The 15,364-nt window shown below is 43.6% G+C and overlaps 1 protein-coding gene across 1 annotated transcript in view; it reads right to left on the minus strand.

Annotated features, from left to right (window-relative positions):
* Positions 1 to 11,979: 11,979 nt before the first annotated feature.
* Positions 11,980 to 15,364, minus strand: part of LOC140651270 (unconventional myosin-Ia-like) — an 84,240-nt gene continuing 80,855 nt past the window's right edge. Inside the window, exons 5-6 of the transcript XR_012042333.1 lie at positions 13,798 to 13,933; positions 11,980 to 13,562 (exon numbers count right to left, since the gene is read on the minus strand). The gene's annotated coding sequence lies outside the window, so the exon portion shown is untranslated. The remainder of the gene's footprint in view (positions 13,563 to 13,797; positions 13,934 to 15,364) is intronic.

Here is a 15,364-nt window from a genome sequence, read left to right on the forward strand (position 1 = left end):
TTGTGCACCTGGCAGAGCATGGGAAGCTGAAAAGTCCTTGACCAGTATAAACACCACTTAGCAACAGCCAAAACATCAGTGTGTTATCAATATTATTCTCATACTAAAATCCAAAACACAGCACTATACCAGCTACTAGGAAGAAAATTAACTCTATCCCAGCTGAAACCAGGACAGTTTCCACCCCTTATTCTATACCATCTACGTCATGCCCAGGTTCTACCCTTTCTAATACATTCCAAGTAATCACCACTTTTCCTGTCTCTTGATATATACACACAGCTATCATTCCCTTGGTCTATGGGCCATCCCTCTAAAAAGTCCACTGAGTTAATTTAGTCCATGACTTTGGGTTCCATCTGTCATAACAGTCTTTCAGGGCAGGAGAGATGGTGTGTGGTGTTGGCTTGTTGCATGCTGAAGTCAGTTCTGGTTCCATCACTGCTGCACTTGGCTTGGTTTTCATCCAAGTTCTTCTTCATTAATCTGGGTGATCCTTACTGAAGTACCATTGAAATGGTGTATAGTAAGCATAAAAGTGATGACACACAGTATTATATAGCAATTAACATCATACCATTCAGTTCATTGGCTATTCTCACCCAAAATCAAATCCCCTTGAGGTACACATCAGACTTCCCCATCCTTTTGCATTGCCCACCAAGTGCACCCGGGTCCTTGAGCAAAAGCAATCCCATGAATGGGCTTGCCTTTGCCTGAGGCAGGAGTAACCCAGACTGTCTTCCCCAGCATGTTTTTTATGTGCACTACAGGGACTTTATCCCCTTCTACAGTGCATAAAAGTTTTCATTGGGCAGGGCCAGCTCGATTGACAGATCCCCTAGTGTTGACTAACCAGGTGGCCTTTGCTAAATGTGTATCCCAATGTCTGAATGTCCCACCACCCATTGCTCTCAGTGTAGTCTTTAACAGTCCATTGTATTGTTCAATTTTCCCAGAGGCTGGTGCATGATAGGGGAGGTGATATACCCACTCAATGCCATGCTCTTTGGCCCAGGTGTCTATGAGGTTGTTTCGAAAATGAGTCCCACTGTCTGAATCAATTCTTTCTGGGGTGCCATGTTGCCATAGGACTTGCTTTTCAAGGCCCAGGATAGTGTTCTGGGCAGTGGCATGGGGCACAGGATATGTTTCCAGCCATCCGGTGGTTGCTTCCACCATTGTAAGCACATGGCACTTGCCTCGGTGGGTTTGTGGGAGTGTGATATAATCGATCTGCCAGGCCTCCCCATATTTCTATTTATTTCAGCCATTGTCCTCCATACCACAGGGGCTTTAACCGCTTGGCTTGCTTGATTGCAGCGCATGTTTCACATTCATGGATAACCTGTGCAATAGTGTCCATGGTCAAGTCCACCCCTTGATCACGAGCCCATCTATATGTTGCATCTCTTCCTTGATGGCCTGAGGGGTCATGGGCCCACCAAGCTATAAATAATTCACCCTTCTGTTGCCAGTCCAGATCCACCTGAGCCACTTCAATCTTAGCAGCCTGATCCACCTGCTGGTTGTTTTGATGTTCCTCAGTGGCCTGACTCTTGGGTACATGAGCATCTACGTGATGTACTTTTACAACCACGTTCTCTACCCGGGCAGCAATATTTTGCCACAATGCAGCAGCCCAGATGGGTTTGCCTCTGTGCTGCCAGTTGTTCTGCTTCCATTGCTGTAACCACCCCCACAGGGCATTTGCCACCATCCATGAGTCAGTATAGAGATAGAGCACTGGCCACTTTTCTTGTTCTGCAATGTCTAAAGCCAGCTGGATGGCCTTTACTTCTGCAAATTGGCTCGATTCCCCTTCTTGTTCAGCAGTTTCTGTGACTTGTCGTACAGGACTCCAAACAGCAGATTTCCACCTCCAATGCTTTCCCACAAGACAACAGGACCCATCAGTGAACAGGGCATACTGCTTCTCATTTTCTGGCAGTTTTTTGTACAGTGGGGCCTCCTCAGCACACGTCACCTCCTCCTCTGGCGATATACCAAAATCTTTGCCTTCTGGACAGTCCATAATTACTTCCAAGATCCCTGGGCGATTGGGGTTTCCTATCCGAGCCCGTTGTGTGATCAGTGCAACCCACTGACTCCACGTAGCATCAGTTGCATGATGTGTAGAGGGGACCCTCCCTTTGAACATCCAGCACAGCACCGGCAGTCGGGGTGCCAGGAGGAGCTGTGCTTCAGTATCAAACACTTCCAAAGCAGCTCAAACCCCTTCATATGCTGCCAATATCTCTTTCTCAGTTGCAGTATAGCAGGCCTCGGATCCTCTGTATCCCTGACTCCAAAACCCTAGGGGTCGACCTCGAGTCTCCCCTGGTGCTTTCTGCCAGAGGCTCCAGGTAGGGCCATTCTCCCCGGCTGCAGTGTAGAGAACATTTTTTACATCTTGCCCTGCCCGGACTGGCCCAAGGGCTACTGCATGAACTATCTCCTGTTTAATTTGTTCAAAGGCTTGTCGTTGCTCAGGGCCCCATTTGAAATTGTTCTTCTTCCGGGTCACTTGGTAGAGAGGGCTTATGATCAGCCTGTAATTTGGAATATGCATTCTCCAAAAACCCACAACGCCTAAGAAAGCTTGTGTTTCCTTTTTGCTAGTTGGTGGAGACATGGCTGTTATTTTGCTAATCACATCCATTGGGATCTGACGACGTCCGTCTTGCCATTTTATTCCTAAAAAATGGATCTCCTGTGCAGGTCCCTTGACCTTATTTTGTTTTATGGCAAAACCAGCCTTCAGAAGGATTTGGACTATTTTCTTCCCTTTCTCAAAAACTTCTTCTGCTGTATTGCCCCACACGATGATGTCATCAATGTATTGCAGATGTTCTGGAGCTTCGCCCTGTTCCAGTGCCATCTGGATCAGTCCATGGCAAATGGTAGGGCTGTGTTTCCACCCCTGGGGCAGTCGATTCCAAGTGTACTGAACGCCCCTCCAAGTGAAAGCAAACTGTGGCCTGCACTCTGCTGCCAAAGGGATTGAGAAAAACGCATTAGCAATATCAATTGTAGCATACCATTTGGCTGCTTTTGACTCCAGTTCATATTGAAGTTCCAGCATGTCCGGCACAGCAGCACTCAGGGGCGGCGTGAATTCGTTCAGGCCACGATAGTCTACTGTTAGTCTCCACTCTCCATTAGACTTTTGCACTGGCCATATGGGCCTGTTAAAAGGTGAATGAGTCTTACTGATCACTCCTTGCATCACTCTGTCCCAGCCGAAACCAGGACAGCACTTCAAAACTTTAGGTCATTAATGTAATAGTGGCAAGTATTGTTATTAAACAAATTATCACCAGAAGCATACTTTCCTCTGCTAATCTGCAGTCCTTACCTTGGCCAATTTGCTTTGCATGTGTTTTACTTTTGAGAACAGCCATAATCATGCCAGTACTGTTTCCTCTCTTTTTTCTTATAAAAAACATGCACACCAATGTTAATCTAATATAGTTAATGCTGAGAATTTAATTTGCACAGAAACAATAAAAATAGGAAAATTAAACTTCCCTAGCAATGCTAGCTCAGCAGCTACAAAACATGTTGCAATTATTACGCAATTATTTTTAGTTCCAGTTATTTTTAGAGGCCGAATACACGTGTACAATATGGTTAGAAAGTCTCCTGCCTGCTTCACCAGCAAAATTCCCTGTAATCATGTGTGACTAACATGAAAATGATTTAATATGCGAGTACAATCTCTTACATTTTTAATAGTTTGACCATGTTGAATGTTTATTTCCATTCTCAGTGCCAGTATATCATAAAGATGGGGTTTGGGTATGTTTGAATGGGATGGTTGCATATAATGACACATGAATAATAGTACATTTTGGCTACAGTATTATAAAATATTCAGATCTTGAGAACTGGGAAATACAGTATTTACTAGTTCCCAGAGAAGTATTGTTCATCATATGTTCATCATATGGCTGAACCCCAGCCAGCATGGGTTCAGGAAAGGCAGGTCCTGCTTGACCAACCTGATCTCCTTCTACGACAAAGTGACCCGCCTAGTGGATGAGGGAAAGGCTGGGGATGTTGTCTATGTAGACTTCAGTAAAGCCTTTGACACCATTTCCCACAGCATTCTCCTGGAGAAACTGGCTGCTCATGGCTTGGACGGGTGTACTCTTCGCTGGGTAAAAAACTGGCTGGATGGCCGGGCCCAAAGAGTTGTGGTGAATGGAGTTTACTCCTGTTGGTGGCCGGTCACAAGCGGTGTTCCCCAGGGCGCTGTGTTGGGGCCAGTTCTGTTTAATATCTTTATCAATGATCTGGATGAAGGGATCGAGTGCACCCTCAGTAAGTTTGCAGACGACACCAAGTTGGGCGGGAGTGTTGATCTGCTTGAGGGGAGGAAGGCTCTGCAGAGGGACCTGGACAGGCTGGATCAATGGGCCGAGGTCATTTGTATGAGGTTTAACAAGGCTAAGTGCAAGGTCCTGCACTTGGGCCACAGCAACCCCATGCAACGCTACAGGCTTGGGGAAGAGTGGCTGGAAAGCTGCCCAGAGGAAAAGGACCTGGGGGTGTTGGTTGACAGCCGCCTGAATATGAGCCAGCAGTGTGCCCAGGTGGCCAAGAAGGCCAATAGCATCGTGGCTTGTATCAGGAATAGTGTGGCCAGCAGGAGTAGGGAAGTGATTGTCCCCCTGTACTCAGCACTGGTGAGGCTGCACCTCGAATACTGTGTTCAGTTTTGGGCCCCCCACTACAAGAGAGACATTGAGGTGCTGGAGCGTGTCCAGAGAAGGGCAACGAAGCTGGTGAAGGTTCTAGAGCATAAGTCTTATGAGGAGCGGCTGAGGGAACTGGGGTTGTTTAGCCTGGAGAAAAGGAGGCTGACCTTATTGCTCTCTACAACTACCTGAAAGGAGGTTGTAGTGAGGTGGGGGTCGGTCTCTTCTCCCAAGTAACAAGTGATAGGATGAGAGGAAATGGCCTCAAGTTGCACCAGGGGAGGTTTAGCCTGGACATTAGGAAATTTTACTTCACTGAAAGGGTTATCAAGCATTGGAACAGGCTGCCCAGTGAAGTGGTTGAGTCACCATCCCTGGAAGTATTTAAAAGACGTTTGGATGAGGTGCTTAGGGACATGGTATAGTGGTGGTCTTGGTAGTGTTAGGTTTACGGTTGGACTTGATGATCTTAAAGGTCTTTTCCAACCTATACGATTCTGTGATTCTGTGATTCTGTGATCATCTTGTAAACTGTGGTCCAGGATAAAGGCTTTGGGCTTTGTAGTGGCAGCTAGCTTAAATGCGTTAAACCAAACTGATCTGTCTGACAGAACCTGACTGCCCTCTAGGTTAGTCTCCTTGCATGGAAGACTATGCTTTCATTTCTTCTCTTCTGAGCCCCCTTTTGGCTCCCTCTCCAAGGGCAGGGCATTGCCTCTCATTCAAAACACTCCTATGTAATTTTGTGGCTGAACCCTCTGAGGGCAGAGCACAAGACTGGGAGTCAGAAGATCTCGGCTCTATTCCTAATTTTGCCCTCAGTGTGCTGTAGGACTCTGCAATAGTCATGTTTTTCCACCTGTGCTTCTACTGTCTATATACAGGGTGAGAACAACTTTTTGAGAGTTTTAATAAATGCTCAGCATGACCTAACAAAGTTGTTAGTAAGATGGAGAGAATCTAATCTGCAAGAGGCAGAAGGTGGAGTACATCCTACACAAGCAGCTTCTCTCAAAATCTGTTAGCACATCAGCAGTGTGACGCCCTTCCCATGCCCCTCCGTTCCTTTGTACAACAGGCATGAGACTAGGGTGGGAGAGGAAGAGAATATCCTCTTCTGTGCAGCCTCTCCTGGAAAAGCTGGGAGGGTTGCAGACAGTTTTGACTTCAAGTGGCTGCCCACCATGGTGAGGATGTGATGAAACCACCCATGCATTCCTAGCTACTTCTTCAGAAGGGAGAGGCCTGGAAGTGGCTTAAAGATGTCTTTAATCACACTTATCACTCTGCACTGTCTTGATAGCATCTGCTAATTAGCTTACTTGGCATTATTAATTTTTTTTCTGCTGCTTCTGGCTAGTTGTTAATTTTTTGTTTGCTGCTTCTGGCTACTGCCTTCTGCAGAGACATAAAGAGCTGGTCACATCTCCACTTAGAAATTATTTGCAAAGGAAATCACACTCCTGAGCTGGTTGATCACTTCCCCGCCATCTTTCAAGCAGCTTAAACCTGTTCTATGAGCTGTGAGTGCCACATGTTCTCTTCCCTCATTGGACTTGTTCTGGTCTGATTATTTGCAATCTGAATATAGTTTGTTTTGCTAATCCTGGCTGTTATTTTTTTGCTGAAGGGCAATTTAAAGAAAGTTTGGTTTTAGATTTTGAGATGTGATTTTGTTCCCGGGCTGTTCTTTGCTTACAGTAAAATATTTTTTTCACCCCTTGTGACAGATGTCCCCCATAAATGCAGGAATCTCTGTGGTAACAAGTGTGAGAGAGTTAAAAAGTGTCTTTTATATCTGCTCCCACCAGAGCGCTTTCTTTTCTTAATAACTTGTTAGCACAGAAAGGAGGTACTTGATGCCTCTTCACGATATGGCATGTTTCAGAAAACTTGGTTGGGAATTTTTCTCCTTTACTGTTTCTGTGCTGTTTGTGTAGTGCCAGCAATGGGCCTGACAGGGTCAACACAGGAAAATACTAAAAATTGAAGACAGTCACAATTGGAGCTGCTCAGACAGGGCTCTTAACTGAGACAAAATCTTGAGAGAGAAGAAAGCCTACCTAGGGACTTCTTTTCCTTTGAAGTGATCTTTCAAAGGCTGAAGGAAAAATCCAGAAATAGTTGCAGGGAATTGCCTAGATTATTTCAACTTTCACTCGCTAGATGGATATTTCCTCTGCCTCTGCCAACCTTCCTTCTTCCTCGTGGTTTTTACAACTACGCTATCCTCTTTGCACCTTTCTGCATGGAGTTCCAGTCTATGACACTTGTTTGACCTCTTTACGGTCCCAGGTGACATTTCTAGGAAAGCTCCAGAGAAATTCAGTTGTTTTGCCCTTGAGATTCTTCCTGTGCCTCAGGGCCCTCCTTTGACGTGGCTGCAAGAGGCACCACGAGGCTGGGCTGCCCTCAACTGGGCCCTGTAAATCTGTATATTCCTCCTCTGCCATAGCAGCAGAAATCAGGAGCAGAAGGAGGAGGCCAGGCTGTTTGTGTCACTGTTGCTAAATCCTCCTTCTTGGGGAGCCTGCCTTAAACAGCAGCCTTACCTGGGTGGGACCGAATGGATCAGTGCTTGAGCAGGTTCCAGTTAGGAAAGAGAACAGTCCTCCAGAAATATAGCTTACTCTTCCTATGAGAGGAAGGACATTATCTCCCTCTGGATATATTTTTCAGTTTAGTTTGTAGCCACTGGGATATACAAAGGGAATTAATGCAATCCTTCTTAACTACAAAGAGTAAAAATCCTCTTCTTTTTTCCTTTCACTTTCTCACATTATTATGGAAATTTGTGCTCACATGTTAGTGTCTTTGATATGGATGTGCTTTCTGTAGGTTTAACTAGGAGAAAAATAATTTCTTGGCCTTTTCACTAACATCCAGTGTAAAATAAGTTTATCTTATATATCTTCCCTGTGAGGACCACAGCTTGGAGCTGCAAGGCAGTGGGCCTGATGATCTAATGCAGCTTTCCCACAGAGACTCGTCCTCAGAATTATTCCATAACATATTTCATTCTTAAATTACTTTAAAAGCACAAGTCCATGGAAACAACAAAAGAGGATTATGCACTCCTTACACAAACAGATTGTGCCTAAAATGGCAGTGCATCTATGTGAATAATTTAAAAAGGAAAAAGTGCTTCATTTCTTCTTATAGAAAAGCTCAGCAAGCAGAAAGGCAACTGTCCAAATCAGCAACAAGACCTTTGGAGGTAAAGAACAAAGCTTTGTTAAAAGCCTATCCCAGAATCAACAGAGCATATTTCAGGTCTCTATACCATGAATGAAATGGTTTTGTGTAGCATCCTCTGCTTTGTTTTTTCTAACAGAGTGCCTCATTCTCACCTGCACAACCACTCCTGCACAGGGCCATAGGTATTCTGTGCGTTTTGGCTTGCTCAGCTGTCCTGGTTTCGGCTGGGATAGAGTTAATTTTCTTCCTAGTAGCTGGTATAGTGCGGTGCTTTGGATTTTAGTATGAGAATAATATTGATAACACGCTGATGTTTTGGCTGTCGCTAAGCGGTATTTACATTGGTCAAAGACTTTTTTTCTTCAGCTCCCCATGCTCTGCCAGGTGCCCAAGAAATGGGAGGGGACACAGCCAGGATAGTTGATCCAAACTGACCAAAGGGCTATTCCATACCATATGATGTCATGCTCAGTATATAAACTGGGGGAGTTGGCCGGGGGGTAGCGATCGCTGCTCGGGGACTGGCTGGGCGTTGGTCGGCGGGTGGTGAGTGGTTGTATAATTATTTTTTTTTTTCCTTCTTTTTTTTCCCTCCCTTGGGTTTTGTTCCTCTCTCTCTCTCTCTTTGTTTTCCTTCTCATTATAATTCATTATTAATATTATTATTATTATTATTTTATTCCAATTATTAAACTGTTCTTATCTCAACCCACGAGTTTTCTTACTTTTGCTCTTCCGATTCTCTCCCCCATCCCACCGGGGGGGAGTGAGCGAGCGGCTGCGTGGTGCTTAGTTGCCAGCTGGGGCTAAACCACGACATCAGCTTTTCACCATTTTTCTGCAAGCGAGAGGAAGATTTTCTCTCTGCTTGGCCCCACAGATACTCAAGAAACAGCTGGGGACCAAGATCACTCATGAGAAAATCCCATGCTTCCCAGCCCCTGCACAACCTAGAGGCTTCCCTGCAAGCTTGAGGGTTGAGACTTCTGTAAAGCCTGATGGGAACATCTGTGTGAAGTCACCAGACTACCAGAGGCCAGGCAGAGCACACCTTGTGGAGAGCTGTCTTCAACCCCTCCACAAATATAAAGGGCTCTTTGAAAGCACACCACTGAAAGTCCTGAAAGGCCATTTTCCCAAGAATAACCAAGAAGAAGATTAGTATAACCTGAGGATCACTAAAGAGTAAAATCCCTAGTATTCAATTACACTGGAGAGCACCTTGATTATGTTGTAATGGCACAAAAGTCAAAGCAGTTCCCACAGGAAGAGGCAGTTATATGCCATATTTACTCCACACCATGCATGGAGTTGCTTTGTCTCTACTCTTGCTCTAGGGTTTCTATTCCATTCAGGATTTGTAAATCAATTTCCTCTTCCCATTCAAACCGAAGAAATCCACATTCCTGCATATTTTATATGACTATTTGCATTACAGAGAATCCAAGCACCTTGCAAATGGCATTTCAAACTGCTTATTTTTTTGTCTTTGCTCTTTACAAGATTTCTTAATGTACTTGGCACCTGCAAGCTGAAACTTCAGTTCTGTCCCACGCTGTATTCCCATGACACAATTTCTGCTGCTGATTTTGTTGTGGAAGTGCAACATCCCATATGCATTATATCTTTGTTGTCACTCTTCCAGCTTTTGAAAAAGAAGTTTCTTTACATCTCCAGAAGAACCAAATTTCACTATGATGTCAGTCATCTGTTTTGTTTTTAAAAATGCTTCCTCTGATACAGAGACTTTTATACCATATTTTTTCTTCTATGAGTCTTCATTTATTTTGAGGCTTTAGGATCTTTCTTTTGTATGTATAAATAAAAACTTGTTAAAAAAAAGAAAGGAAAATCCAAGATTTCTTTCCCCTGTATCACTATAATCAAACTAACAATTTGTTTGGGTCTGATTCATATTTGCATGCAAAGCCCCCTGCCTCTGGTGGGGTTGGTGTAAATGAGTGTCAGATCTTCCTTTTTACTTCTCAGAGATGGCTATAGAATTTTTCCTGGATCACAAGAAAAAATATCAAAGGGTTGGAAAGTGAGATGGGATCCAAGGTTAAGACTCCGTGATTTAGTGTGGAGACCTTGGAGATTTCTGCAGTTTGCACAAGGATGGATATAAATCTTATGTAATCCTGCTCCAGCAGAGAGGCTTTGCATAAGGGCTTCTACAAATGAAGCACCTAATTACCACCAAATATGTAGCAAACAAAGGAGTGAGAGTAAATCTTTGATATACTGTACCAGTTCTTAGAGATCATGACAAACCAAAACATCACAGAGGAATGCAGCTGTATGTAGAAGATGATAAATATGGACCCATGGGCAGAGTTTCATGAAGTGATGAGATCTGGGTTTGGCATTATCAAGGTTAAAAAAGCCAAAGCGACATTCTGCAGAGAGCTGAACCAGTATAAATTCACTCCACTCAATAGAAATCATTCATACCTTTTTGAAGTGATTTCTTTGAAGTGATTTCTTTTGTCCAGGAGAATTTTTCCCACATGGAATATTGCATATCTGTACAATGTCATGGCTGAAACGTCCTCCATTCTCTGTTTTATACTGTGCACTTGCTCTTTTGCTTGAATGTTCAGTCTCAGACATTTCATTGCCTACCGCCAAAGTAGCCTCAATCCATCTGTTTAGCAGGTTCCTCTGGCCTTGAGGGAAGAAACAATTTTGCTGCCGTGGAACAACTCACAGGATCACATCATCCTGTGTGAGGGTTGTGTCAAAAGGTCAGTGGTCACCAGCCAGGTGATTCCCCCCTTCTCCTTCCCACACACTCATCCATCCTTCATGACCAGTTGGGGATTCATGTGTCCGTGACTGAGTCTAAGCCAAATCTCACCCTTCTCTCCCAGTCAGAGAAACACATGCAACAGAAGTCCTAACATGCTCTCACCACAAACCCATCTGCTGCTTTCCAATTACACCAAGCATACCACCAGCCTTAATTTTCTAGGAACCATTAGGACTCGCTCCTCTGCCTCTCCTCTCCTTCCAGGTGGAGATCCGGGACAGACAGATAGGTCTGGCTATCACCAACACTGTCCCACCAAATAGATCCTGTCTGGTAAGGAGGAGAAGAGGGTTTTGTCTCCCAGGACTTGGTATGTGAACCACTTTTATTCTCTTGCTTAGATAGCTGGCACCTGGGAGTGAAGACACTCAAGCAGTAATCATTTTCTTCACAGTTGGTGAGAATTTGGGAGCTGAAAGAATGCAAAAGGACTCAACAAAATGAATGGTCATGACTGTGGGAGGGGGCCAGCAATCCACTACAGGCTTGGAGCCTTTCCAGAGTGCATTAGCCACCTAAGTGGATAGTGGAATACAAGGGATACCCAGCAATGCACTCTGTGCACATCAGTGTAAACACCGTGTGGTGGCTGTGCTGATCTGATGCCAGGTTAGATGTGCCCAGATTTAAGGCAGAACAAGTTTGTACTGAGAGGTGCCTAGCCATGCACAAATCCACTAATAATTACCTTGAAACAATGGGCTGTTATAACTGATGGTATACAAAGTTCCTAGAAGTAAGACTCCTATCTCCAACCTTTATTTGGGATCAGCAACATCTTGGAGTGCCTTACTGTTGTCTTTCAATAAACAGAAAGTACAGATTTGAATTCGCTCATACTAGTTCTTCTGGTTTCAAACTTTTCCTGGGTTTGAACTGCTGTCCAAGAAATTAGAATAGAGCACCTTTTTTGCAAGAGTTCCAATTTATGCAGAAAGGTCTGATCTTACAAAGGGGTCTGGTGGTACCGACTTCTGAGGAAACACGGAGCCCGACTCTGGAACCTGTTAGCTTTTGCCTTGGGCACAGGAGTCTGTTCTTGCAGGCCATGACTGCAAGAGCACGGCTGACAGTCTGGTGCTGCTTCTATTTCCTTTAGCTTTCAGGTTGAATAAACATCATTAAATATAAAAAATGAACATTTGTTTCTAGTCAGTTGCTAGTTATTTCCTTCTGTTGCCCTGGAAGGAAAAATACAACTACTGAGAGATATGGATACACTTTATTCATCAACTTTTAAGTGCATTTTAAAATAAAAGCCAAGAAACTGCAGCCTCAGGTTGAAATGGTTACTGGAAGGAATGGAACCATTTACAATAAAATGTAATAATACAGCACAGAAAATAATTAAGATAGAATTGTTTACTTGGGTACTTGCTTGCCATTTTATTTTATTTTGCAATTTTAAAACACAAATCTGTTCTGTAAATAAATAGTGCATACCTATTAGCAGTAAGGATGTTGTCAATTCCATTTTAAGTAGTTGAATAACAAAGGTATAGCTGCAATTGGATACTGAAGAGTGGAGACAGATGGATACAGCAAACATTTTTTCTATGAACATTAGATAGTTGGTGCTTGTTGGAACAAAGTAAATAGCAAGTACCTTAAAATAATTTTTATTGCCTTTTCTCAGCATTTGTTTCTGCAACCATTCATGAAACCAAGTTTTTTGTTTAGAAAATTCAAAGAAAGGAAGAGTCTTGAGAACATTTATGCATATGAAGGCTCACAGAATGGCTTGTAAACCATAATTTTCTGTCATTTTATCAAAAAGGACTAGGTTGCCTTCCCCCTTTTATCACATGAGCCAAATTTTGCCTTCCAAACTCTACAACAGCATAATTTTCTCTATGGAGTTATCCCTGAGGATAGCCCCATAATCGAACCAGATTGCTAAATGGTATATTAAATTTATTCATTGTAAATATTTTAAATGAAGATGCTAAAACCTTTGCATTTGGATATATTTGTATTTTCTGTCATTAGTTGGGGCTATATCTGTTCTCCATCCAGAATTTAATTCCTGCTGGGGCAAAAGTCTTAGCCTCTGCTATTCTGACTTTTGGAACAAGTTTCATATACCTCTTTTTGTCTCATTAAATCTCCAACAAGTTTCAATTCAGCTCAAAACACATCACTTAAAATTTCATTCAATCACTCTTAAATTCAGCCTTCCTTGGTATTTATTCCTGAATCCTGCATATGTTTTGCTCTGCTCCTCTGGATGTTGTAAGTCCAGTTTGTATATGAAGTAGTTTGCAGAATGAAATAGCAATCACATTCACAATGATTATATCTGGAAAATGTATTCTTCAAAGGTTGCAATGAGATGGTAGCTGGTTGCAATGTGATGCTGACTGGTGAAGAAGACAATCTCTGGTACTGACTTCATCCTTCAACGTGTTCTGTGCTTTGAGAGATTTGTTTGCAGCACTGCATTTTCTGAAGAAAGCAAATAGGTTCATTTGCTTTGAAAGTCTTTATTAATGTAATTCATGGAATGAGAAATTCCCTTGGGAATGGCAGTCTTGCCTTTGAATTTCATTTTCATTTTTATTTCTGACAGAGCTTTCATGCAGCTTTTGAACTTCCCTTCACCTCTCTTTGTCATCATCATTCCTTCCCAAGACTCTGCTGTCATTTCCAGGAACCTGACCTTCCCACCTGCCGTCCTTCAGAATATATCAAATCGTACCTTTTTTCCTCAGTAAGGAATGCATATTATACAAATGAATAGAAGGGCTCAGTGAGAGACATCTTCCAAGCCAGGATGATAGCAGCCTATGTCTGCTTTAGCAAGCCATTTGGTGCATGAGGAGAGGATCAGAGAAGTTGGAGCTGAGGCCCTGTCACAGGAGAAGAGTCAGAGATCACTCAGACAGATCTGATCTAGTAGTTAGTTTATTGAGTTCTAGTCAGTAAATTTAGGTATGTATGTAAAATATTTAATAAGTACAGATGGATTGGTGGTCAATACTCTACTATTTACTACACTTAAAGTTAGTATGGGATACAAAGATTATCGTGTAAGCTTACTATACGTATCTTAAATGTTACATGCATGTAAAAAATGTCACTTACCAACCCATCGATGTCTGGTGTAAGGTAATGGATCTCTCAGCCTCAAGGGGTAACCTTGAGAGGCGTCCCTACTCAAGGGGAGATCACCGCCGCACAGCCAGCTGCTATGGAGGGAGAGCTAAACGGACCTTGATGGCTGCAGATATTTAGAGCGTAAAGTGGTTGATTTGTAGTCAGATTTTCTGCTGTGTTAATGCAGTTTCAGCTGCTTATCAGCCCAGTCTCCAGCCAAACTGGGTTTTTTGGGTTTGGTGCTGAGTTTTCACTGATAGCCTCACACAACAGGATTAACTTTGATTAGGCCCACTTGCTGAGCATCTGCCTGGACCAAAGTTCAGTTAGTTCAAACAGGAGAAGCGCATCCATCACAGGCCCCCATATTTATACTACATGCAGTTGGGAGTTTTTCCTTCAGATAATGTTCAGTCAGGTCTCCTGGGCAAAGCGTCCCCAACACAGGTGGTTCAAAGACAACCAAAGTGCAAGTTGTTGATTTAGACTCATATACACACCCCCCCCCCGGAGTTGGAGCATGTTTAATGGGTGTATGGGATGGAGCTGCTTCTGAATCTAATTAATATACACCAAAGTTGCTCTGCAAGTCAAACCAACATGATGGGAGATTCACTCTCAAGCCACACCAAACCAAAATGTTAATGTAGACATAGTCAAAGCTTCCTGACTTATTTTAAATTTGTTTACTTTAACTTGATTTAGGAACCAGAACCAGGACAGTCCCTTTATCTTGCTACACAATAGCAAATGCCTATCCAAATCCCCTCTCTGCCTCTGAGGAGGTAGGATTGCATGATATGCATCAGTGTATGAAAGCTGTATCAAATTAAATTGAATCCATGCCATGCCAATATGCCTTTAAGTCTCAGTTCAATTCATAGAATGATAGAATCATAGAATATCTTGAGTTGGAAGGGACCCATAAGGATCATCGAGTCCAACTCCCTGCTCCTCGCAGGACTACCTAACACTAAACCATATGACTAAGAGTGTCGTCCAGACCCTCCTTGAACTCTGACAGGCTTGGTGCCGTGACCACTTCCTTGGGGAGCCTGTTCCAGTGACCGGCCACCCTCTCAGTGAAGAACCTTTTCCTAATGTCCAATCTGAACTTCCCCTGACACAGCTTCATTCCATTTCCTTGTGTCCTATCGCTGGTCACCAGAGAGAGGAGATCAGCACCTCCCCCTCCGCTGCCCCCCTTGAGGAAGTTGTAGACTGCGATGAGGTCACCCCTCAGCCTTCTCTTCTCCAAGCTGAACAAACCAAGTGACCTCAGCCATTCCTCATAAGTCTTGCCCTCGAGACCTTTCACCATCTTGGTCGCCCTCCTCTGGACACACTCTAATAGTTTGATGTCCTTCTTATATTGAGGCACTCAAAACTGCACACAGTACTCGAGGTGGGGCCGCACCAGTGCAGTGTAGAGTGGGACAATCACCTCCCTCGACCGGCTAGCTGTGCTGTGCTTGATGCACCCCAGGACACGGTTGGCCCTTTTGGCTGCCAGGGCACACTGTTGACTCATGTTCAACTTGCCATCAACCCAAAC

The sequence above is a fragment of the Ciconia boyciana genome, chromosome 4, assembly GCF_034638445.1.
Source record: "Ciconia boyciana chromosome 4, ASM3463844v1, whole genome shotgun sequence".
NCBI lineage: Eukaryota > Metazoa > Chordata > Aves > Ciconiiformes > Ciconiidae > Ciconia > Ciconia boyciana.